Source organism: Canis lupus, chromosome 8 (genome assembly GCF_003254725.2).
Source record: "Canis lupus dingo isolate Sandy chromosome 8, ASM325472v2, whole genome shotgun sequence".
NCBI classification, from domain to species: domain Eukaryota; kingdom Metazoa; phylum Chordata; class Mammalia; order Carnivora; family Canidae; genus Canis; species Canis lupus.
In genome coordinates, this window is record NC_064250.1 from 69660318 (window position 1) to 69684116 (window position 23799).

A 23799-nucleotide genomic window follows, 5' to 3' on the forward strand; every position below is an offset into this window, starting at 1 on the left:
CACCTCTCCAAAAATGTTATCCATAAGCCCCAAGAAAATCTGAGTGTATCCCATATGCAGATGAGAATTTTAAACATGATTTAAAACACATGGGTGGCATTTCAAATTAGCTGAGTGAAAAGATGGGTTTTCAAGAAATCATGTTGGCTAGCCATTTAGGGGAAAAAAAAAAAAAAACCTTAGATGTCTTTCTTACTCTCTCTTCCCAATTAAATCCTGGATGGATCTGAATAGAAGTAAAGCCACAAAAGTCCTAGGTAGATGTAATTGAAGAGAAAAAGCCATAAAGGTACTAGAAAAAAAACATAACTAAAGAGCACGTAGACCTATGATGAGAAAGAACTTTCTAAATAAAATACAAAATCTCATACCATAAAGGAAAGAATTAATAACTTTGATTTCATGAAAATGTAAATCATTCCTTGGGGAGGGGGATCACTACAAAATCAGAAGGCAGACAAAAGTTGAAAACGTGAATTTATTGTAACAACGTTCAGAAAAATATGCACACTGTTGTGCACGCGTGCACACACGCACAAATACAAGCAGTATCTAAATTAGAATTCTTTGAAAGAGGAACTCCTACGCTTCTCCCTTACTTTGGCTGACAGAGGGAGGTATATCTTTTGGAAGGGACCCTCGGTACCTAATATTTTGAATTCTGCTCTATGTTGCAGAACCCCTCGGGGTGGAGTCTAGGAATCGCACAGCTACCAGGGTACCTTCATGTCGTCTCCCGACATTGGTGTCACCGAGGTCAGGCGGTCTGTGGCCTGCTCAACGGCGCTCATTGTCCCTGTCCCACATCCCAGACCACCCCCTCCCGGCTGCTTCTCCTGTTTCCCAGACCAGTGAGTTAGCAGAAACTAAACAGGGACCGGGTTGCAGGGAAGTCCAGGAAATGCAAGCTATAGGGCAGACCCTGGAAGGTCAGGGGAAGGAATGGTCACATCACGTTTCTCTTTCACCAGATACGATTGGGGACTGCACGAAGAGACTCCCCAAAGTGGAACCATCCTTTCATTCCCTGGATACATGTGGTCTTCCAACACACGGCCACGTTTTCTCTCATAGGTTTCAGTTGGAATTTTTTGTTAAGTGGGGTGGCCAAAAATATTTTTTGTCCTAGTCTTGTCTGGATTTGGTGTCAGGATTATGCTAGCTTCACCAAAGGAGCTGGAAATCATCTTTTTCTATTCTGTAGAGCAGTTTATATAGTACAGGTGACGCCCACTCCTTAAAGAGTTAGAGCGCGCCTGCCAAGTGGCCTGGGTCTGTTCTCTGCCAATCATCGTTGTTCTGTTGACACGGGAAGTCTTCAGGTCACCTCTTCCATTTCTCCCATGGGTTATTTTTCTCTTTAGGTTTTTCCTAAAGTGGGGGTCCACTTTAGTTCATCCATTCTCAATGATTCCTAAATAATTTTTCATTTGTTTTTCATTTGCTCTTCCACCCAAGTTATCTAGGAAATTGTTCCATAATTTGCAAGAGGATGGATTTTTTTTTTTAATTTAAGGTGGCAGAGGTGTTATTCCCCAGGGCTGACTGGAGTTCCTACTTCTCCCTTGTGTTGGGAACCCACGTTCTGTTCGGGGTGGCAGTCTGCCCAGCTCTCAGGCAGGGACCATGGTTTGTCTGAAGACATCCTGGGGCTTCTGTCTCCCACCGCCAGCGACTCACTGTGCCAGCCTGCTTTCCCAGGGCAGCCACATGACACCATCCAGCCCGTTTTGTCCTGCTTTGGCTCTGACAGTAAATACCTGGTGCCGCGGCACAGCTTAGAGGGTGAACCCAGACTGTGGGCTAAGCCTGGGCTCAGCTCCCGTTCTATCCGTTATTGGCTCTATAACTTGGACAAGTCACTGCGTAGCTCTCTGCCTCAGTTTCCCCACATTTAAAGAGGAAAACCTTATAGAAGTGTATGATAATTTAATGAGTGAAAATATAAAAAGGGGCTCAAAACAATGGATGACACCAAGGAAGTCATACAAAGTGCCATTACCATAGTAATAATTAATATTATTAATAATTAATTGTTAATACTAATAATTATTAATGCTATAATAATCATTGCTGTCATCTTGGGACTGTGGGGACAAAGAGCCAACATAAAGAGAACACAAAGCAGAAGGAAAGAAAGGGCTTGGATCCTCAATGAAGTTGTTGAATGGAGTCTGGAAAACCCACCTCTAGACACTCAAAGAACAATAAATGTCCTTCCTTAGGTCCTCTGCTAATTTCTGTTGAATGCATTCTAACTGATATGCTTGCTTATATTTTTCATTAATTCAAAAACAGGTCTCCAGCACTATTCTAGACTCTAGGGACACAGCTGCGGAACACCAAAGAAACCCTCTGCCTCTGGGAGCTCAAGTTCTTTTTATACTAATTTCTGATTGTTTTTCACTGAAGTCGGAGAAAGTAGCCCCATGAGCTCTGCTTTGGGGACTCTACTGAGACTCCGTTGCTAACACGATTTTTATAATTGAAAAGTGGAAAGCACTTTTGAAAAGAACACACGTTCTCGTTTGAAAAGAACGCACACAGGCAAGCAGCATACAAGAAAAGTTAAGGTCAAGATTCATTTTCTTTCTCTCTCTCTCTCTCTCTTTTTTCACATACTGAAGTCCCGTTGTTCAAACACCATTTGTTGAACAGACTACTCCTTCTTCACTGAATTGCTTTCACATCTTTGTCAAAAGCAAAATGGCCATGTTTGTGAAGGCAAAGCGAGAGGAGGAGAGGGGAGGGAACAGAGGAGGCGATCGCAATGGAAAGGTCTAGCACGAAAACACCCAACGTCGGCCAAGTCGTGGTGCCGCAGACACAAGTCATTCCCCACAGGCAGGGTGTCATGGGCACAGCCTCCGCGGCTGAGTCCACCCCTTACAGCTGAAGTAGGTCCTCGCAGGCTCCCAGGCGCGTTCTCAAGCAGAAAGGCTCACAGACGTTCGACAAAAAGCACGAACTAGAATGTTCCCAGCAGCAGTATTTGTTCGGCCCCAAAGTAGAAACTAGTAGCTCCTCGTCGTTGGCAGCAGAGGCCCGCTGGGGCACAGCCACACAATGGATCGCGGTGTGAAAACGGGAAGGAACGCTCTAGCACGACGCGCGAGGATGCGGCCAAATCTCACAAACATAAACGCTGGAACTGAAGAAGGAAGACATAAGGGGACACACTGTAGAATTTCGCTTATGTAAAGTACAAGAACAGGCAAAGCTCATCTGCCTGGTTAGAAGTGGGGCTAGTGGCTTCCCTGGGTGGAAACGGGTTGTGGGGAGCCCGGGGGTCCTGAGGCTATGGGATGCTCTGTCTCCTGACCCGGGTGCCCAAGGTCTGTCCGGCTGTCGCAGGCACGAATACGCACTTTTCTGCACATCACACTTCGAGTAAGAGTTTAGGAGAAGAGAGAGAGGGGGAAAAGCAGTGGTCCTCCTCAGGAAGTCCCCCACGGTGAGAATAAAATCACCCCTAGTTCTGCGGGTGGGGGTGCACTCTGCCCGCTTGCTCCGCACCCAGGCACCTGACAGCAAAGCCACGAGCTGAGGCTCCCCGCGTCTAAGGTGCAGGTCCCGGGGGTGCAGAGGAGGCTGAGCGATGAAGCCCAGGACAGGACATGCCCCCACGGACTTCGAGTCCTGCTGAAGAAAGGGGACCCCACGGCCGACACACTCTCCGAGCTAGACCGCACGAGGGGCCAGGTGACTGTGTCCCCTGGTCACGCTCAGCCCAGGCGGTCCCGGTCACTCCGCCTTAAAATCCGACACGTCCTCACGAGCTGGTCTGTGCCACAAACACGCAGCGTTTTGAAACTGTCATCTTGGGCTGCACTGCTAACGCGGCGTGTCGCTAAGGCAGGCCGTGGACCCCAGAGGGGTTGTTAGGGAACCAGCTAGAAGCGCTGAATGTATATGCCTGTCTACAGCACTGACATTTTATGCAATTTCCAGAGCTGCGCAAAGCCCCTGCAAGCTCCTACTGGGAGCGGGAAATCTTTCTTCTTTCTGAGACTGGAAAATTGCTCGGTCCTCTCGGGGGAAAGCTGCAGGAATTTATGCTCTTAAAGGCACAGAAGTACCCCGTGACCGGGAGTAGCTATTTCTATGTCTTCTCTCCATCCATCTCTGTCTCTGTCTCTCTCTTTCCCCTGGCTTTGGGGGGCTCAGAGCAAAGATGCTGGAAAGACAGGCCTGTATGTCCCAATATCACCAGCAGAGACTAGGGAGAGAGAAATCTCCCACCCCCAACCCCTAGACTCCCATGTAGGTCCCAAGATCGCTGTCACTTCAGCTGCGGAGAACAGGAATCACAGAGCCATGTGACACGAGGGGTGTAACGGTGGACGCCATCCACCATTAATAAACTGTCAAAATTAGCTAGATATGAAATTTCTTTAAGAGTTGCGCCATACAGCACTCACTTTTGCATCATGATGTTAAATAATATTTAGTTGGTTTTTTTATTTTTACTTATTTATTTTTAAAGATTTTATTTATTTATTCATGAGACACACAGAGAGAGAGAGAGAGAGAGGCAGAGGGAGAAGCAGGCTCCCTGCGGAGCACCCGATGCGGGACTCGATCCCGGGACCCCGGGATCATGCCCTGAGCCGAAGGCAGACGCTCAACCGCTGAGCCACCCAAGCAACCCGATATTTAGTTATCTTAGTAAAGATTCCCATTTTTGCTACAGGAGAAAATATATAATATAGCCCCTAGCTCTGTGCCACAGACGCTCGGCTCAAGGCGAAGGCCAGGGACGTAGTAACTCTGACATCTGGAATCTCCGCCGTATCTGTAGTGAGCAGTCTGTTGGGTTGAAACAGCGTTAAGGACTAAAACCACCGAATTAAGCTTGCAAAACTATGGAGCTTGTCCTGACATGCTAGCTGCATCATCAGCATCCTGAGAGCGTGGCCGCTCTCCGCGGCCGTGGCTGGAAGGGCTCCGCGGTGTCGGTGCACACACACACACACACACACACGCACACACACATGCACACACGTGCACCCGGGGAGCTGCTGTCTCCTTCCAGGGGGCCCGTTAACCCTAGAAGTGGAGATTTCCGTTCAGTCCCAGAAGCACCTGGACCTGACTTCCCCGAGCCAGCCCCCCTCCCCAGACGGCACCTCCATAATTTCCCGGGGAACCCTGCTGGAGCCGAAGGAACCTCAGACATCGTTGTACGGGCGAGGTGAGGAACAAGACCAGAGGGGCGAGCAGTTTGTCCAAGGCCTCAGAGAAAAGTCCAACAGGGCAAAGACGGAGCCTGCGCCTGCACCTGCCCCCTCCTCCCTTCCAGGGGCCACCTGGGGAGACAGAGGGAGAGGGGGTCACAGCGTTCACAGTAAGGGCCGGGCCCTGAAGCTTTCCACCTAACACCCAGGAACCCAGGACAGGCACCCCCGGCCCCGTGCACAGGTGGGGTGGCAGTGACATGTGGAGGGTTTGCCGCTGTGGGTTCAGGCGAGAGTCCAAAGTGTAGCCTCTCAGATCCCGAAACCCCTGCCAGCACCCCCACTACGGCAGCCCTCGCCTCAGAACATCAGCTCCATGCCTGAACCTAAACCCGTCCCTGAGGAGCTCCCCGTGGGATCCCGATGACCCCGGATCCACCACCATCCAGAGGGCACCTGCAGCTCAGCAGACCCTTGCATGGCAACCCCCTGCGGGGACCTGCTCCTCCTCCCACCCCCACCCAGGTCTCCAGGCCCTCCCAGGTCACCCAAGTCCAAGCGAGTTCCTGTTGACTTGGTTCTAATAAGAGGTGAGTTTTCTGGAGGAAACAAACAAAAAAGTCCCTCTATGATTAAAAACTATAGACGTTTTCAACAGCCCCTAGGTGGGTGCATTTCAATGATTTTTCTGGGCCTCTCTTCTGTGCGTGGCCACTGACTGTCCTCATCCAGGCCCAGGGTCACAGCCAGCAGCCTCCAGGGAGGACCCCCTTGAAGAAACTCAACCCAAGTGCAGGGGTAGGAATAGATGCTCGGGGAGCCCCCAGAGTGGACATTCGCCGCCCCCCTCCCAGGTAGAGGAAGAGGAAGAGGAGGAGGAGGAGGAGTCTGACAGTGGAGGGCAACCAAGGATCTGCTCCTGCTGCCGGGACCCCAGACAGCAAACCTGCTCCCTTCCTCCCGCCAGCTCCGGAGATGTGTCTCCTTGTCACCTAGCCCACCTGAGCTCAGGGACACAGGGTGCAGAAGGCCAACGTAACCAAGTGCCACAGATTGGGCCACTTCCATAACAGAAGTGCCCCCCCACAGTTCTGGAGGCTGCAGGTCTGAGATCAAGGTGCCGGGGGGTGGGATCCTCCGGGGCTGAGGGGGGATCTGTTTGGGCCTCTCCCCAGCTCCTGTTGTTTCTTGGTGACCTCTGTCATTCTTCAGCTGGTGACAGCGTCCCACCCCCCGCCCCCCACTCTGGCTCTCCACCTCCATCTTCACGTGGTGATCTCCCCATGTGCGTGTGTATGCAGACTTCCCCTTCCGATAAAGACACATCGGATTAGGGACCCACCCTGTTCCAGTATGACTTCATCGAAACCCATTACATCTGCAGCAACCCTGTTTCTGAATAAGGTCACGTTCGGAGGCAGCGGGGGTTAGGGCTTCAACACGCGAATTTGGGGAAGACACAGTTCATCTAACAAAAATGCTGAACTCGAGTCCAGCTCCGCTCTGTCACACCCCTGCCGTGACCCCGAAGTGTCACGGCACCAGCCGGCCACATGCCCCCGTCATCCCAGAGAGGGGAAGGGAGCACCTGCCTATAGGGTCGTCATGAGCAACCAACGAGACGAGGAAGCACCTTTGGGGTGCACTCCACCGCCAGCCTTAGCGCGGGCTCAGAAGGCGTCGCTAGCATGACCCCCACGCCAGCGGCGCTCCCCCCACCCCACCCCCGGTGGTGCTCAGGTGTAAACAGCCCTTCCCTCACTCCCTGCCAGCAGCAGCGACTGCAGAAGGACATTAAGAGCCAACGACACTTTGAACACTTTGAAGCACCGTAAATCGTAAATGGAGAGGCTCAATTGGCTGACGTGCAGTTCTTTCCCCCGGCCCGCGCTTCCCTTTGACGCATTCCTCGTGGAGCTGGGCTCCAGATGTTGTCAAGAAAGAAGGCATTTGCGAGGATGTCTGTGTTCAACTGCCCGTGTTGGAGATTTATTTACTTGATTTATTCTTACCGGATTACCTCATTTACGTGATTTATTCTTGTTCCAGAAAGATTTGAGGGGATATACGGCAAATAAAACCCATTTTGGTTAAGTGGATCTGCACCCCACAATTAGTGGGAAGGGCCAGAATAACTGGAAAACACAAATAATCCCCAATTCCCATTTGATCTCACAGCTGGCATCTCAGACCAGATGTACCTCTTTGCAAAGGCATGTTATTTTTAAACTGTGAGGCTCAGCGTGTTTAGGTACCGTGCACGTGATAATGTGAGGATGGGGTGCCTGAGGATGGGGGGCGGGGTCACTAGCACAGAAAAGCAGGTCTTCCCCACCAGCAGCACGGAAGGAGAGAAGGGAGGCTGGACGGGAGAGAGAAGAGGTGTTAGAGACCCACCGGGCCAAACGCTATGCCTTTCCTACTCAAATTAAATCCCCAGAGACCGTCTCTTCGAAATTGCGGCTTAACTTTGGAGCACTCTTGGGGGGCAGGGGCAGGTCAGAGGTTGGTCACATTAGCCATTCACCTCCAGAAAGCCACATCTGAGCCTGGCTCTTGCCACCTGGTTCTGGTGATCCGTGAATTTGGCCCCTGGTGACTCCTTTGCCACATTAAACACAGCATCGGCCACAGTGAGCAAGCTGGCAGGCTCTGCTCGGGCCCCATCCCCTAGGGGGCTCTGGCTGGGACCAGGATGACATGCAGCACCTGGCCAAGCACTCCGGGAAATGCGGGGGGCAGCTGCTTGCTCACGCCCTGCTCTCCATGGCACATGCAGCCCCCCTGCCCCGCACCAGCCCCCGCTCGCACTTGGCCGCAGCGTCCTGTCTGCAACCCGTCACATTCAAACTCCCTGGTGGCCCAGAGGAAAGGGGAGAAAGGTGAACACTGAATCTGTGTTTGGTGAGGAGCTGATGCGACTGCACCCACTGCCTGGGGAGGGGAGCACCATCGTGCCCCAGCCTGCTCTAAAGGGCGTTTGCCCAAAGCAAGAGGATGCCCTTGCAGGTGCATCATGCCAATGTTCCCTCAGCAGGTTCCTAGTTGCAGGACCCTTTTGGGTCACCCTGCACGGCAGCCAGTGTTCCCAAGTCCAGCACGTGCTGCCGTGACCATACAGAGCCCCAGGTGTCATCCTGCATTCCCTCCATTGGCATCAGCAGCTCCTGTCCCTGTCAGCAGCCCGAGGTGGCACTAGGCCTGCCTGTCCATCCCCGAGCAGCAAAAGGGAAGGGGGTCCCACCTCAACCCCATCTCCTAATGGGAGATTCCGGAGCTTCTGTGTGAACGTGCCCACCTCCCCCCAGAACCTTCTCTGTGAGCCAGCATAGAAAAGGAGGGTGGCCTTTGAAGTGCCAGGGAGGCCCCTTGTCGCCTCTCCCAAGGCAGCGGGGACCCGCCTAACACACTTTAAATTAGAAGTTGGCAAAAACGACAAGAAAAGACCAAGAACATCTGCCAAGGTGATGGTCTGTCTAAAAGGACTCTGAAGAGGTGGGCTGCTTCCCTGCTGATGGTCTTGAGGTCTGGCCCGAGGTCACAGCCCCACTGTGAGACATGCATGGTGCCCACTGGGTGTCACCTGCCCTATCCCGCCCTCCCACTTGGAAAACCGAGGGTCCGTCCTCTAGGACATGGGGAGGCTGAGATGGACTCCCATCCAGCGTGCACCTGAGACCTCGCTTCCCTTTGATCTCCGGGCCCTGCAGGAGGGGAAGAGTTTGCAAAGGTCTCAAGGCCAGGGGTGGGTTTCTAACCTCGCTTCCGCATCAGCGGTTATCTGCCACCAAGCCTTCGGGGCGCCATCGCATCGGGGCCGCGGGCCGGGATGAATTGAAGCTACTTAATACATCCGTCCTGGTGCTGCCTTGTAATTAAGATTCCAGGAATAAAGTAACGCCGGGGGCTTTCATGGGCGATCTGCCTTCAGACGGGGCAGGTCAGCTTTAGGCTCAAGCGCCGTCCTAATGAATGGCTCCCTTTGGGTCTGAAAGAAAAGATGTAATCGGCCCACACAAAGCCCGTCCTGTGCAATTACAAGAATCCACATGGACGGGCTGACCTGTGACCTATGAAACAAAATGAAGATTTTCAAATATCACCAGGAGGTAAGGGAGAGAGGTGGCTGGTCAGCTGCTCCAGTCTTCCTACTCCCCAGAGCAGAAGAAAGAACAAGACTGGAAGCCCTAGAAAGAAATGGGGCAGACTTTGAACAGCCTTTGCACAATTTTTCGGTTGTAGGGTCTTTTACTGGGAGGGGGGATGCTAATGCTAATGCTCTTTTTTTTTTTCTTTTTTTTTTTGCCCTCGGTATCCAGACGCGTATCGCAAAATAGCTTTTCTTTGCTGTGGGACTCTACTGTGCCAGAAAGTTATTTCTTGCTAAACAAACCAGAATCTCCAACAGCCATAGGATGTGTTCATTACGTTTTTCCAGAATAAGTAAGGAGGGTATATTTGGGGGCAGGGGGATGTCTTGGTGCAAAGCACAGCCATACTCACTCCTTACGGGGCCTGGATTCCCGAGCACGGGGCCAACCGTCCAGGTTCGAGTGTGAGAACCTACTGAGGGCAAGTAAAAACTGTTTATCCATTCTTCCGTCCCCAGACTTGGGGAGCAGCGTCTCACCTCTCAGGGAAGGTCCTGACACATCACAGGGCCGCTCATTCAACCATCAGGGACCCCGACAGCAGGGAGGTCAAGGAGGGGCCGCAGTTCCCCGTGAAGTCTGCAGACGCGGCCTTCGCCTCCACGCCGCCGAGCCGGGAAAACCTGCAGGGGAGCAGCGAGCTCTTCTTTCCTTCTCTTTTAAAATCAACACCCGTCCCCAGATTTGCTTTTGGCAAACATTGCTTAACTACCGCTGTTCTCTCTGAAGTCACTGGAGAGAGAGAGTTGGATAATGAGCTGGCATGCTCTTTTGAAATGTTTACTGTGTTCCTTAAAGCAAGGGACATGCTGGTTCCTAAACTAATTTGGGGTTGCTAGATCTTTTCTACTCTTTTTGGAGATCTGCGAAGTAAACACATGGACTTAAGTATAATTAAGCTGTATCAGGGAGTCAAATAAACATTCCTGGGTCTTCCTAAAGGGTGAACCGTTGCAGATCTGTCGGTAGAAATTTTTCCTTGATTCTCCTCCTGCCCCCCACGCCAGAAAGGAAAAGGAAATGTCTGAGCTTTACGATGATACATCTCAGCACACCACAGAGATTCAGGGATGACAGACCAGGTGGTCCTGCCTTTGGTTCAAGGGAACCAGAACCGCAGCAGGGCCCCAGTGGCCATGGCACAGGGAATGGACCCCAGCGCCCCAGAAAGCCTCCTACGTGCAAACTAGGTTTTGTAATGGGGCTTATGTTTGAACATTTTCTGAGCCTCAGCCTAGAACATTTCATGGTCTTGTTTAAAGAAAAAAAATGAAAACTCAGGGCATCCAGTCTTGTGTAATTTCTGTGAGGACTATAATAAATGTGTCCACGTAAGCCCTAAATTCCCACTTTCAAAATGAAGATCCAGGGTTAGGACGACATTTATATAAATTTCACTTGGTATTTTGGCGGAGTGTTTTTCCCAAGAAGTTCAAAGGCATTTATAGATATTCTGATTAGTGCTTGTGATGTCCCGGTGGGGTGGCAAATTCTATTAGCTCAGTTTTACAATTGGGAATAGAAAAATCTTACAGCAGCCAAATGATTTGGCAAAAACCATATGGCGTGTCACTGATAACGCTTTGAGAAGAAAACAGGTTTCATCAGCATCTTTGTCCAGTTTGCTTGTAGGATTTTTTTTTTTTTTTGTATTAGGTAACATAAGGTGATTCCCAGGGTCCATGTAAAATCTCACCCACATTTCCAGCCCGCTGGGGCCGGGTTCACCTGTGCCGAGAGGAGTGCCGCCGAGCCCCCCGCCTTTGTCGGGAAGGACAGACTCCCTGCATCATCCTGGCCATCTGGAAGGCTGGGTCTGGAAAGCGGAGATGGGCCTCACAAGCAAAGAACACCCAGGAGAGGAGAGAAGAGAGCCCAGGGAGTGACTCCCCGAGCCCCCTTCCCTCCGCACACATTTCCCTGGCTCACAATGACCTCCTCCACGCGCGGTCCAAACAAGAAGTAGAGAAGAGAGAACAAGAAGAAAGACGTGGGCTTGCTGTACAGGGCAGATGGCGTGTCGGGAACAGATGCCAGGGACGAAGAAGACACTGCGACTCCTCGTCGGCTGCCATGTATCCTCCCGGAGAGAGGCCTCCAGCATGCGGAGCACAGAGGCCGTGGCCGGAAGATGAGTGCCAGCGTCCTGCTGCTGCTGCGAGGCCGGTGCAGGTGTCCTGTGCTCCTGGGCCACGCCATCCTATCCCCAGGTATGTTCCGACCCTGCTGGCCAAACTGCTCAACTGGTCCAACTGTACAATCGGAGGAGTTGTGCCAGCCCAGTGGGGCAGGTGCACCTCTGTGCGGCACCTCTACGGGCTGGCTCCATGTACCACCCGCCTACCCTGCTCACAGCCACTCCCTCCGCCCAGGCCTCTCGTCCCTGCATCAGGGTCCCTGCGGGGTCATGCCACCTGCCAGGAACACCCCTCCCTGCCCTGTACTCATGAACCCCCTATTCAAATGCAGACTCCCCAGGGAAGGCTGCCTGCCTTCCTGGACCCTCATCTGGGCTAGAGTCCCTCGACCCAGGCCACCCCAGCCTCCCCTGCAGGTGACCACTGACAACGGAGGCAGGGTCATTAATTGTTACTTAGTTGGGTGGGGGGCGTTTCTGCGGCTGGAAGGTAAGCCCCATCACATGGCGGCATATTCACTTTCTCCTGTTCACCACAACTTGCCCAGTGCTAATGCAGCGTCCATAAAGACTTTTTTAAAAAAAGATTTTATTTATTTATTCATGAGACACACACACACACACAGAGGCAGAGGGAGAAGCAGGCTCCCTCTGAGGAGCCCCCATGCAGAACTCGATCCTAGGACCCCGGGATCACGACCTGAGCCAAAGGCAGACACTCAACCACTGAACCACCCAGGTGCCCCCCAGCATCCATAAATACTTAATAAATTACTAAAATAAATAGTTCATCAGTTGGGTCCAAAGAAAGGACCATACTGAAGGCGGGCTGATGGTGGAAAGAAGTTACGGGTTTAAAAGCCCCATCCACAGAAATATTCGACATCCCCTCATGTGGTTCTGACTCCTCCCCCTGGCTTGAATGCCCCATTTCTAGGACCTGGTCTTCTGACTCCCAGGGCACGCCACTAGCCCCCTCGTCTGACCCACACCTTCTCCCTAAGAGACATAAGTGTCCCTGAATCATAGATGTCCAGGGTTCAGCCCATGTTTTCCATGTGAGAATCACGTGTGGCCTCTTGATGTGGCCTTACAAATCCAGTGAGGTCTCTTCCCTAAAGGGATGCTTCTTCTGTAAGGAACAGTGAACTGATTTGCATTTCCCAATATTAAAAAAAATTTTTTTCCCAGTAAATGTTTTCCATGGAACTTTCTGGTTTCTGCTTGTTTGAGAGAGGTCAATTAGATTTGTTATATTTTAGCTATACTTCAGAATACACAGAAGATTTCAACTCTGAGCTTCTAATGACCATATTTTATAAAATTAGGACTGTTCATTCAATTATAAGTAAAAGCTCCATCAGCATTAATGGCAACGTTTTAAGCCTTCCCCCCGCCCCCCAAACAGAGCTCCACGTCTTCCTGTGGGAACATCACAAAAACACCATTAGAAATGAAGGTGCTAGCGGCCCTGCACCACTCCCCGGATGATGCCTTCTCCAAATACCCAGAGGCCTTTTCTCAAAAGCAGAGAAACTCTCCAAGGAGGAAGTGGTTTGGACATCTGTCATTGCTATGAGAACATGACTACCAGTCCTCATAAGTGGTAGAAATAATTCCAGAAGAATGAAGCAATAGGTAAGTGGGATCTTAAGGGGGGGAGTGGGGGAGAGGAAGGGTGGAAGGCAGGGGCTGGTTGAGAGAGAGAACAAATAGAAGGAGGGAAAAGGGCCACTTACCCATCACTGAGGAACCAGCTCATCCCCCCAGGCAATTCAGAGATGTCTGTCACGGGTGTACTGGGTGGTGCGATTTGTCACAGAGCTCCTTTTAATTATGTAAAATGCCCTGAAACGGAAACCAACAGAGTGGGGGCAGCACGTTTTCCCATCAATGTAATCTTATCTTTTCCAGTTCCCTTCTTTGAACTTGACTATCCTTTTAAAGAAATCCACCAACCTAAAGCTATATGTGTTATGCATTGCTGAATGAATCCAAAATTATCAGTTTCTGGAACTTGAAGGTTTATTTCATTTAAATAATAATTGCATACTTATAACTCACATTTACTTCAAGTGTTTTTAATTTTTTGAGATAGATGGCACATCCATCTTTGCCAATTACCCAGAGGCAGACACAAATCTGAGAACAGAAGAAGCCATTAGCACCGCAGTGAAAGACAAGTGGAAGTCTTCTGGTTTTCGACTTCATATTTTCTACGGTGTCAAGCTGTCATTTTCATATAGGGAGAGGACACAGGGAAACCCGAAACCCGACGAACACATTTTCAGCAGCAGAGATAATCTCATCCTCCTCATTTGCTGAGCTCCCAAGATGAGCAACTATACTTTCTGAGAAATTCCTTTTAACACCTTCACAGATTCTAGAAACCAGAGCTCTCTGCCCAGGCTGAGACAGGCTCCTCTCTCCTCTCACACGTTAGTCTGTTTTCGTATAATCTGTGAGTTTCCGAACACGGACTGCATTTCCTGCACCTGCTGTGCACAAGGAGACAGGATCTCCAGGGCCAGGGCCCGGCCACCGTGTACGGGAGGCTCTCCCATCTTTCCACTCATTGCCGTGGAGCCAACCCGATTCTCTACCCCTCGTATTCTCACTGGTCTCCTACAGTGTCTCCTCAAATGCCCTCCGAACTGCAGTGGCCAGGGTGACTTTTGAACCACACAAGTATAGCCCCATGAACCCCTACTTAAAAACCTTCATTAGTTCCTGGAGGAAAGACCAAGCACCTGAGTTTCACATTGAAGGCTGTAGGAAGGTGGCCCCAGGAGATGTCCAGCACCATCTGCCCCCTCTTTTCCGCCCACCTCCTTTGTGGCCACACACTGGACAACACAGTCCTCAAAGCTGCCTGCTGTTTACGTTACCGTTCCTCCCACCAAGCAACACTTACAGAGTACTTAGGGCTTGCAGGGCACCGTGATGGGTGCCAAGGATGGAGGCCACATCTCTGTGGCCACAGAGAGTTTGCAGTTCACTAGGTTAAAAGTAATGTAGGGTGCTGCACTCAGATCCTACTGCCCTGACCCTGGGAGAGCACCCTGACCATCATCCTCCTGCCCTGCTTAACTGAGAGGCCATTCTTTCATGTTTGCAGGGGAAAATTTTACAGATTGCACACGTGTGATATGCCTCACATCTATGATGATAGTTACTATTAAAAAAAATAAAATAATAGATGTTGGCAAGGATGTAGAGAAACCAGAACTTTGGGCATTGCTGGTGGGAACTGAAAATGGTGCAGCTGCTGTGAAAGAGCCTGGTGGTTCATCAAAAAATTAAACAGGATTACCACATGATCCAGCAATTCTACTTCTGGATATACACCCCAAAGAACTGAAAGCAGGATTCAAACAGATATTTGCAAACCATATTCACAGCAGCATTATTCACAATAGACAGAAGATAGAAACAACCCAAATGTCCATCAGTAGACAGATAAACAAACTGTGGTTTGTCCATACAACGGACTCTGATTCAGCTTAAACTTAATAAAGGAGATTTTGACACACAACATGTCATGCAGTATAGATGAATCTTGAGGCCATTATGCTGAGTGACATAAGCCAGTCATAGAAAGACAAATATTTTATGATTCTGCTTACGTGAGGTAGAACAGTCAAATTCATAGATACAGGAAGTAGGATGTGGGTATCAGGGGCTGGGGAAGGGAGTCATGGGGAGGTAGTATTTAGTGGGGACAGGGTTTTAGTTTGGAAGATGAAAAATGGTTCTGGAGATGGATGGTAGTGATGGCAACACAACAGCGTGAATGTGCTTAATGACATTGGACTGCACACTTAAAATGGTTTTTATTTTTATTTTACTTTTAAGATTTTATTTATTTATCCATGAGAGACACAGAGAGAGAAGCGGAGACATAGGCTGAAGGAGAAGCAGGTTCTCTGCGGGAACCCCAATGCAGAACTCGATCCCAGGACCCCGGGATCAAGATCTGAACCCAAGGCAGATGTTCAACCATTGAGCCAGGTGCCCCTCAAGTGTTTTCTAAAGTGGTAGATTTTATATATGTTTTATCACTATTAAAAAATGCATATGTAGAATTTCTGCTTCTGACCATGACACAGTCACAGGTCCCAGATTTACCCTTCCACATTAAATGAGAATGAGATAAAACAACTAAAAAAATTAGAAAATAATAATTTTCAGATGTAGGACAACAGCACAGGACAGTAATCCTTGCCAGATGGGAACAAATGAGGTATGCCCTCTGGTTGCTCTCACTTACTACATTTCCAGGCCGTACTGCAGGATGGGCTGCCCAAAGAGAGCTTGGGGTTCTCTGTCATATGAACAGATGGAGCTCAGAATCCAGGGAAGCCAAGGAGGCTGGAGCTGCAGAGCAGCATTTGAGAGAGGAAGGAGCTACTGAGGAGGAGCAAGTCGCAGGAAGAGAGAGATTGAAAGTTCTTCAGAGACTTCAGCTGAGTGCCTGTCAGCATTCACGTGTGAGGCCTGGAGAGGGTCACCCGGAAGGAAATTCAGAAACAACTCTGAAGCTAGAAATAGCAGAGAAACCTTGTAATTCATAGGGCATCAGGATGAATACTCAGAAGGATACTGCCTCAAGAAAATCCATCCTGTGCTAATGGCCATTCTGGTGTTATCTAACAAAGCTAAAGAGTAAGGGTCAAAAGGACTGAACTATTTCCAAATAATAAAACAGCTTCCTAGAACAAAGCTCAAGAGTGTTTAAAGGAATATAAAAATATCCAACACCCAAAAAAATAAAATGTAGAATTAAATCTCCAATCAAAAAAATATTAAGAATACAAAGTAACAGGAAAACATGACTCATAATTAGGGGAGACGGGGAAGCAACCAAGAGAAACATACCCAAAAATAACACAGATAATAAAGCTGGTAGAAAAGGTATTAAATAGTTATATTACTAGATTTTGTATGTTAGGAGGGTAAAGGAGAACATAAGCATGTTGCAAAGATATGTGGAATATATATAAAAGATACAAATGGAATTGGCAGGAACCAAAAAAAAAAAAAAACATGAGTTCTAGGATTACACACTACAGAACAAAAATTTAGTGCAATTAAAGACTAAATAGCAAGAGAAGCCATCCAAGATAAAACAGAGTAAAAAAATGAGAAGAAACTAAAGAGTATTAGTGAACACTGGGAAAAACTCAGTCTAATATACATTAATTGGAGTCCCTGAAGGAGAGGCAGGTGGAGAAGAAACATATTTGAAGAAGTTATGGTTGAAAATGTTTCTAAATTTGGTGCAAACTATAAGCCCCAAAATACAAGAAACTAAATGAACCCCAAATACAACAAGTAGGAATAAAACTACAGAAAAGTGCTTTGTAATAAAATTTCCCAGAACCACTTATAAAGAGAAAACTTGAAAAGCAGCTGGAGTCATGAAGAAGGGCACATTACGTACAGTGGAACAAATATAAGTGTGAGGACCAATTTCTCATCAGAAACAATGCATGCCAGGAGACAATACAGCAATGTCTAAAAGTTTAAAAACTGCCAATCTAGAGTTATTTCCCTAGAAATAGAGATATCTTTCAAAAATAAGGGTTATAAAAAAAGGACTTTTTCAGAATACAAAAGCTAAAGAAATTCTTTACCAGCAGACCTTTACTACAAGAAATGATAAAGTCCTTTGAGCAGAAAAACAAATGGTATCAAAAATTTAGTTGTATAGCAAAAAAAAAAAAAATCAGCAGAAATGGTAATTACTGGGTAAATACAAAAGACATTTTCTCTTATCTTAAAAAAATTGTTTAAAAGAGAATTGACTTTTTCAAGTAAACATCATAATAATACATTGTGGGGTTTTTTTTGGTTTTTTTTTTTTTTTTACATTGTGGGGTTTAAAAGACAAGTAGATATAAAGGCATGATAGCAATTAGCATAGAGGCTGCAAAGGAAGGAACAGAAGTATAGCCTTGTAAGATTGTTATGCTACACGTGAAGAGTTCTAATATTACTCAAAGATAGACTGCAATAACTTATACTTTTAAAGTACATTTATACCTTTAAAAAGTAAATTTTCAAGAAATCCAATAGTCACTTTTTTTTAATTTATTGCTTTATCTTAGAGAGAATGCACACATGCAGTGGGAGAGGGACAGAGGAAGAGGGAGAAAGAAAATCCCAAGCAGACTCCACAGTGAATGCAGAGCCCAATGCAAAGCCTGATCCCACAACCACAGGATCATGACCTGAGCCAAAACCAACAGCTGGATGCTTAATGGACTGAGCCACCCAGGTGCCCCTCCATTAGTCATTTAAAGTGTGAGATGCATATACTTTAAGCTTATGAGATATCATGTCATTTATTACATAAAAAATACAGTGTATAATCCAAAATTAGGAATAAACTTTAAAGTTAAAGCAACTATATTTTCTTTATAGCTAAAAAGAAAATCTATATAATAAACCCTAGAGCAACTTCTATTTCTTCTATCTCTTTAAAAGAGAGATAGAATGAATAAGCCAACAGAGTATATAAACTGATATAATAAAAATCACTCAATTCATCCAAAGGAAGTCAGGAAAAAAAGAACAAAGAGTATGTGGGACATATATAAAAAGAAGAAATATAATAGATTTAAGCTCTATTATATCAATAATCACATTAAATGTAAATGCTCTAAACACTTCAAACAAAAGGCATAGATTGTCAGAATAAAGGAGCAAAAAGAACTGCATACTGTCTAAAATAAACCCATTTTTATTAAAAAGACATAGATAAATTAAGAGTAAAGGATGGAAACACAATACATCATCCTAAGAATAATCAGAAGAAAGCTGGAGTGGCTATAGTAGTATCAGACAAAGTAGGTTTCAAAGTGAAGAGTATTACAAGGATTAAGAGAATCATTTAATGACAATCAAGGAGTCGATTCGAGAAGATATAATATAACAATTACAGTTGGAGACTTCAGAAATTTCTTTTAATAACTGATAGACGAAGTACACAGAAAATTAATAAAGATAAAGAAATCCTGAGCAATACTGTAAGCCAATTTGACCTGATTTGAGATCTATAGAGTATGTTACCTAAATGCAGAAGAATATGTTCTTTTCAAGTGCATATACACATTTACCAAGGTAGGTCTTATTCTGGGACAAAGAAATGAATAGATTTATAAAAATTCAAGTCATACAAGGAATATTCTCTGGCCACAATGAAATTAAATTAGAAATCAATCCTGAAAGATATCTGAAAAAATTCCCTAAATATTTGGAAACTAAATAATATACTTCTAAATAACTCATGCCAAAGAAGAAATCATGAAGAATATTAGAGCACATTCTGAAATGAAGAAAAATTAAAACATGACATGCCCAATGTGTAAGACCCAGCTGAAAGTGCTTACCGTGAAGGTTATAGTACTGATCACCTAATTAGCAATAAGAATGTTCTTGAAACAATGACCTTAGCTTCCATCTTAGGAAGTGAGAAAAAGAAGAGGAAACTTATCACAAATTAAGCAAGAAACATGAAATAATAGAGGTAATAACAAATAAATGAAATAGGGAAGAGAAAAGTGGTAGAGAAGATCAACCAAACCAAAAGCAAGGAATTTGAAAAGATGTATCAAGTTGATAAATCTCTAGCCAGGCAGATCTGAAAAAAGAGATAGAAGAAACAAATTACCAGTATCATAAATAAGAGAGAGGAGAGACATCACTACAAATCCTACAGGCAAAAAATAATAATAATGAGAGACTATTATGAACAACTTTATATAACTAAATTCAGCAACTTAGATGAAATGAGGAAATTACTTAGAAGACATAAATTTTCAGAGTTCACTCAAAAAGAAATAGATATTCTGAATGGCCTAGTCTTTTTGTTTTGTTTTGTTTTGAGTGGCCTAGTCTTATATCTATTAAAGAAATTGAATTTGTAGTTAAAAACTTTCTCACAGAGAAAATCCCAGGCCCATATGGCTTAACTGGAGAATTCCACCAAGTATTGAAGACAGAAGCAAAATTAATTCTACAGAAATCCTTCCAAAAAACTAAAGAAGAGGGAACATTTTCCAACTTATTCTATGAAGCCAGCATTACCCTGATACCAAAACCAGAAAATGATATTATAAGATAGCTCCAGAGTATTATCCCTCATGAACATAGATGCAAATTTTCTTTTAAAAATTGAGCATATCTAATCCAACAATATATAGAAAGGATAATACATCATGGCTAAATGGGGTTTATGAAGGAATACAGAGTTGCTTTAACATTTGAAAATCAATGTAATTCACCATATTGGCAGAATAAAGGAGAAAAGACATATGATCACATCAATAAATGCAGGAGACTCATCTCACAAAATCTAACATGTTATGCCTTACAAATATTCTCAGCAAATTAAAATTAGAAGAATCTCCTCAACGTGAGAAAGAGCACCTGCAGGAAAGCTACAAGGAATGTCACTAATGGTGGAAGGCTGAATGCTTTCCCCTAATTTCAGGAACGAGGCAAGGATGTCTGTTCTCACCACTTTGGCTCTTGCTGTTGTTCTCACCACTTTCATTCAGCACTGTATTCAAAATTCTAGCTAATGCAGAATGGCAAAGGGAAGACATGAAATGCATGCATATTGAAAAAGTTGAAGTAAAATTGCCATATTTGTTCATGACATGACATAGAAAATTCTAAGGAATCCACCAGGAAAAGCAAAAGTGACTAAAACTAATAAGTGAGTTTGCCAAGTCTGCAAAATACAGGTTGATAAAAATGTATTGTATTTCCACCTATTAACAAGAAATAAAAGCAATCGAAATTAAAAAATAAAATCACTTATGACATCATCAAAACATTAAATGCATGAGGTTAAATTTGACAATGTGCAAACTATGTGCCCTGAAAACAACAAGAGAGAGAAATAGAGAGAAAGTCTGAGAGAAACAGAGACCTATTAAATAGAGAGGTGCACTGCATTCATGGAGAAGACTCAATGTTGTTAAGATATCAGTCATCCCCAAATTAATGTACGGATTCAATGTTATCCCAATCAAAGCTCAGCAGGTTTGCTATAGAAATTGATTAGCTAACTAAAAAATTTATATTGAAATACAAAACTAAGAATAGCCACACACGTACACACACATACACACAAAACAACAACTTTCAAAAAAAAGAATAAGGTCAGAAGGCTTAAACCTACACTGATAAGTTTTTAAGATTTATTGCAAAGTTACTGTAATTAAGACAGTATCATGTAAATATATATATATGGATATACAGGTCAGTGCAGCAGAAAAAAGTGGTCAGAAATAGAAGGGCAGGGAGAAGAAATGGGTAGGAAATATCAGAAAGGGAGACAGAACATGAAGACTCCTAACTCTGGGAAACGAACTAGGGGTGGTGGAAGGGGAGGGGGGTAGGGGGTAGGGGTGACTGGGTGACAGGCACTGAGGGGGGCACTTGATGGGATGAGCACTGGGTGTTATTCTGTATGTTGGCAAATTGAACACCAACAAAAAACAAATTTATTATTAAAAAATAAATAGGTATTCTTCACCATGAAAACAAACAAAAAAAAAGAGATAGACTGATTTTAAACAAAAGTTCCAAGGTAAAGTACTGAAGAAATGACTGTTTTTAAAATAATTAATTCTGGAAAATTAGACAACCATATACAAAGTTAAAAAATAAACGAACTTTGATATCTCATACCATAAGAAAAATTAACCTGAAATGGATCATGGTTCTAAATGTAAGAGTTAAGACTATAACCCTTCTAGAAGGAAATATAAGGGATGCCTGGGTGGCTCAGCAGTTGAGCTCTGCCTTTGGCTCAAGGCATGATCCTGGAGTCCTGGGATCAAGTCCCACATCAGGCTCCCTGCATGGAGCCTGCTTCTCCCTCTGCCTGTGTCTCTGCCTCTCTCTGTGTCTCTAATGAATAAATAAATAAAATCTTTTTTAAAAAATAGAAGGAAATATAAGAGCAAATTCTACTGATCTTGTGTTTGGCAAAGATTTCTTAAACACTACACTAAGTATGGAACATAAAAGAAAAAACAAATTGGACTATATCCAAATAAAACTTTTTGCTCTTCAAACAGTGTTGTGAAATTAATAGCTACTAATTAATTAATAGCCACAGACTGAGAGAAAATATCTGGAAAGCATAAATCCATCTATGGACTCAAATCTAGAAAGTATAAAGAACTCTTACAAGTCAATAAGATAAACAAACCAATAAAAAATGAAGAAAAGATCTGATTACACACTTTATCAAAAGTATTTTTGCCATATAGATGGCAAATAATCACATGGAAATACGCTCAACATTATTGGTTATTATGGAAATGCAAAATAAAACTATAATGAGATACCACTGCACACCCACTAGAATGACTAAATTAAAAAAATAACTATACCTTTGTAAATGGCAAGATTTCCTTCTTTTTATGGCTGAGTAATACTCCCATCGTGTGTGTGTGTGTGTGTGTGTGTGTGTGTGTGTATCACATTTTCTTTACCCATTCATCTATTGATCAACTCTTGGGCTACTTCCATATCTTGGCTATTGCAGATAATGTTGTAGATATTTGGGTTTTCCAACTAGTGTTTTTGTTTTCTTTGGGTAGATACCAGTAGTGGAATTGCCACATCATATGGCAGTCCTATTTTTAATTTTTTGAGGAACCTCCATTCCATATCCCACAGTGGCTACACCAGTTTTCACTGCCACCAGCAGTACACGAGGGTTCCCTTTTCTCCACATCCTCACTAATACTTGCTATTTTTTGTCCCATAGCCACCCTGATAGGTATAAACTGAAATCTTGTTGTGGTTTTGACTTGCATCTTTCACATAGATGGACCTACAAGGTATAATGCTACGTGAAATAAGTCAGACAGGTAAAGACACAAATCATATGATTTCACTTATATGTGAAATCTAAAAATAAAAAGCAAATGAATAAATAAAAACAGGCTCATAAATACAGAGAACAAACTGGTGGCTGTCAGAGGTGGGAGATGGGTGACATAAGTGAATTGGATTAAGAGGTACAAACTTTCATTTATAAAACAAGTCACAGAGGTGAAAAGTACAGTATAGGGGATATTGTCGATAATATTGTAACCATGTTGTTTGGCGACAGATGGCGAGCCAACTTACCATGGGGACCCCTGAGTAATGTATAGAATTGTCGAATCACTGTGCTGTCCACCTGAAACTAATATAACACTGTATGGCAATTATACTTCAATTTTTTAAAAAGGGGGAAAATGCAATGGCTAATTAAAATAAGCAAGTGTACCACATGCCGAAAACAGAAAGAGAAAGTGAGAGAGAAAATGAAAGAGGAAAGACACGACTGACCACACCAAGTCCCAGGGTGGATGGAGAAGCTTCTGGAACTCTACACAGCTATACAATAAATAAGCCACTTTGGGAAAACAGTTTGGCAGTTTCTTAAAAAGTTAAACCTACATGTACCATGTGACCCAGCCATTTCACTCCTAGGTAATAAGCCAACAGAAATGAAAGCATATGTCCATGCAAAGTCTTAGATATGAGTGTTCACAGCAGCTTTATTTGGGATAGCCAAAATTGGAAACAGCCCAAATGCCCAACAGATGAATGCATAAACAAATTGTGGCATAGCCATGCAATGGAATATGACTCAGGAATAAAAAGGAGTGAGCTACAGAGACACATAAAGCTTAAAATAATTATTCTACATGAAAGAAGTCAGATGTATTGGATGATTCCATCCAATTGGATTCCATTGGATTCCATCCAATACAAATTGGATGATTCCATTTACAAGCAATTCTGGAAATGCAAACTAATTTATCACAACAGAAAGTAGATTGGTGGTTATCCGAGGGTGGGTGAGCATGGAGGGATGGATTACAAAGGAGCTCAAGGAAGTTAGGAGGTGATGGTTGTGTTCACCATTTGACTGTGGTGATGATTTCATAAACATATCTTAAAACTCATCCACTGTATACATTAAATATGGAAAGTTTATTATAATTCAGTTATATTTCAATAAAACTACAAAACACAACTTAAAACTTAGATCTATGCTTCTGTTAACTAGTGATGCTATGCTCATGTTGAAGATTAAGAAATAGGCTCTAAGCAGGAAACCAGGATTTTAGAGGCATTCCTGGGGCCAGCTTGGCATATTTGTGGGTGTTGGAAAACCCAGCCTTGCCTATTCCACAGGACTCAGATTAATACAAGCTTCTCCTCTCCTCCCCCCGCCACCCCCGTTTGCCCAGCTAACTGCTGTTGGTTTGAGGAAACTCAGCTCAAAAGTCAGCTCCTTCTAGACATCTTC

The 23799-nt window shown here is 45.0% G+C and overlaps 1 long non-coding RNA gene across 2 annotated transcripts; it reads right to left on the minus strand.

Annotated features, from left to right (window-relative positions):
• Positions 1 to 460: 460 nt before the first annotated feature.
• LOC112657547 (uncharacterized) lies at positions 461 to 10036 on the minus strand. 2 transcript variants are annotated; one of them, XR_004818155.1, is made up of 3 exons: positions 9808 to 10036; positions 8936 to 9165; positions 461 to 3151 (listed from the first exon to the last, which is right to left on the minus strand). It is a non-coding gene; the product is annotated as an uncharacterized LOC112657547 (long non-coding RNA). The 2 variants fall into 2 exon arrangements; XR_003135101.2 differs by lacking the exon at positions 8936 to 9165.
• Between the last annotated feature and the right edge of the window lie 13763 nt (positions 10037 to 23799).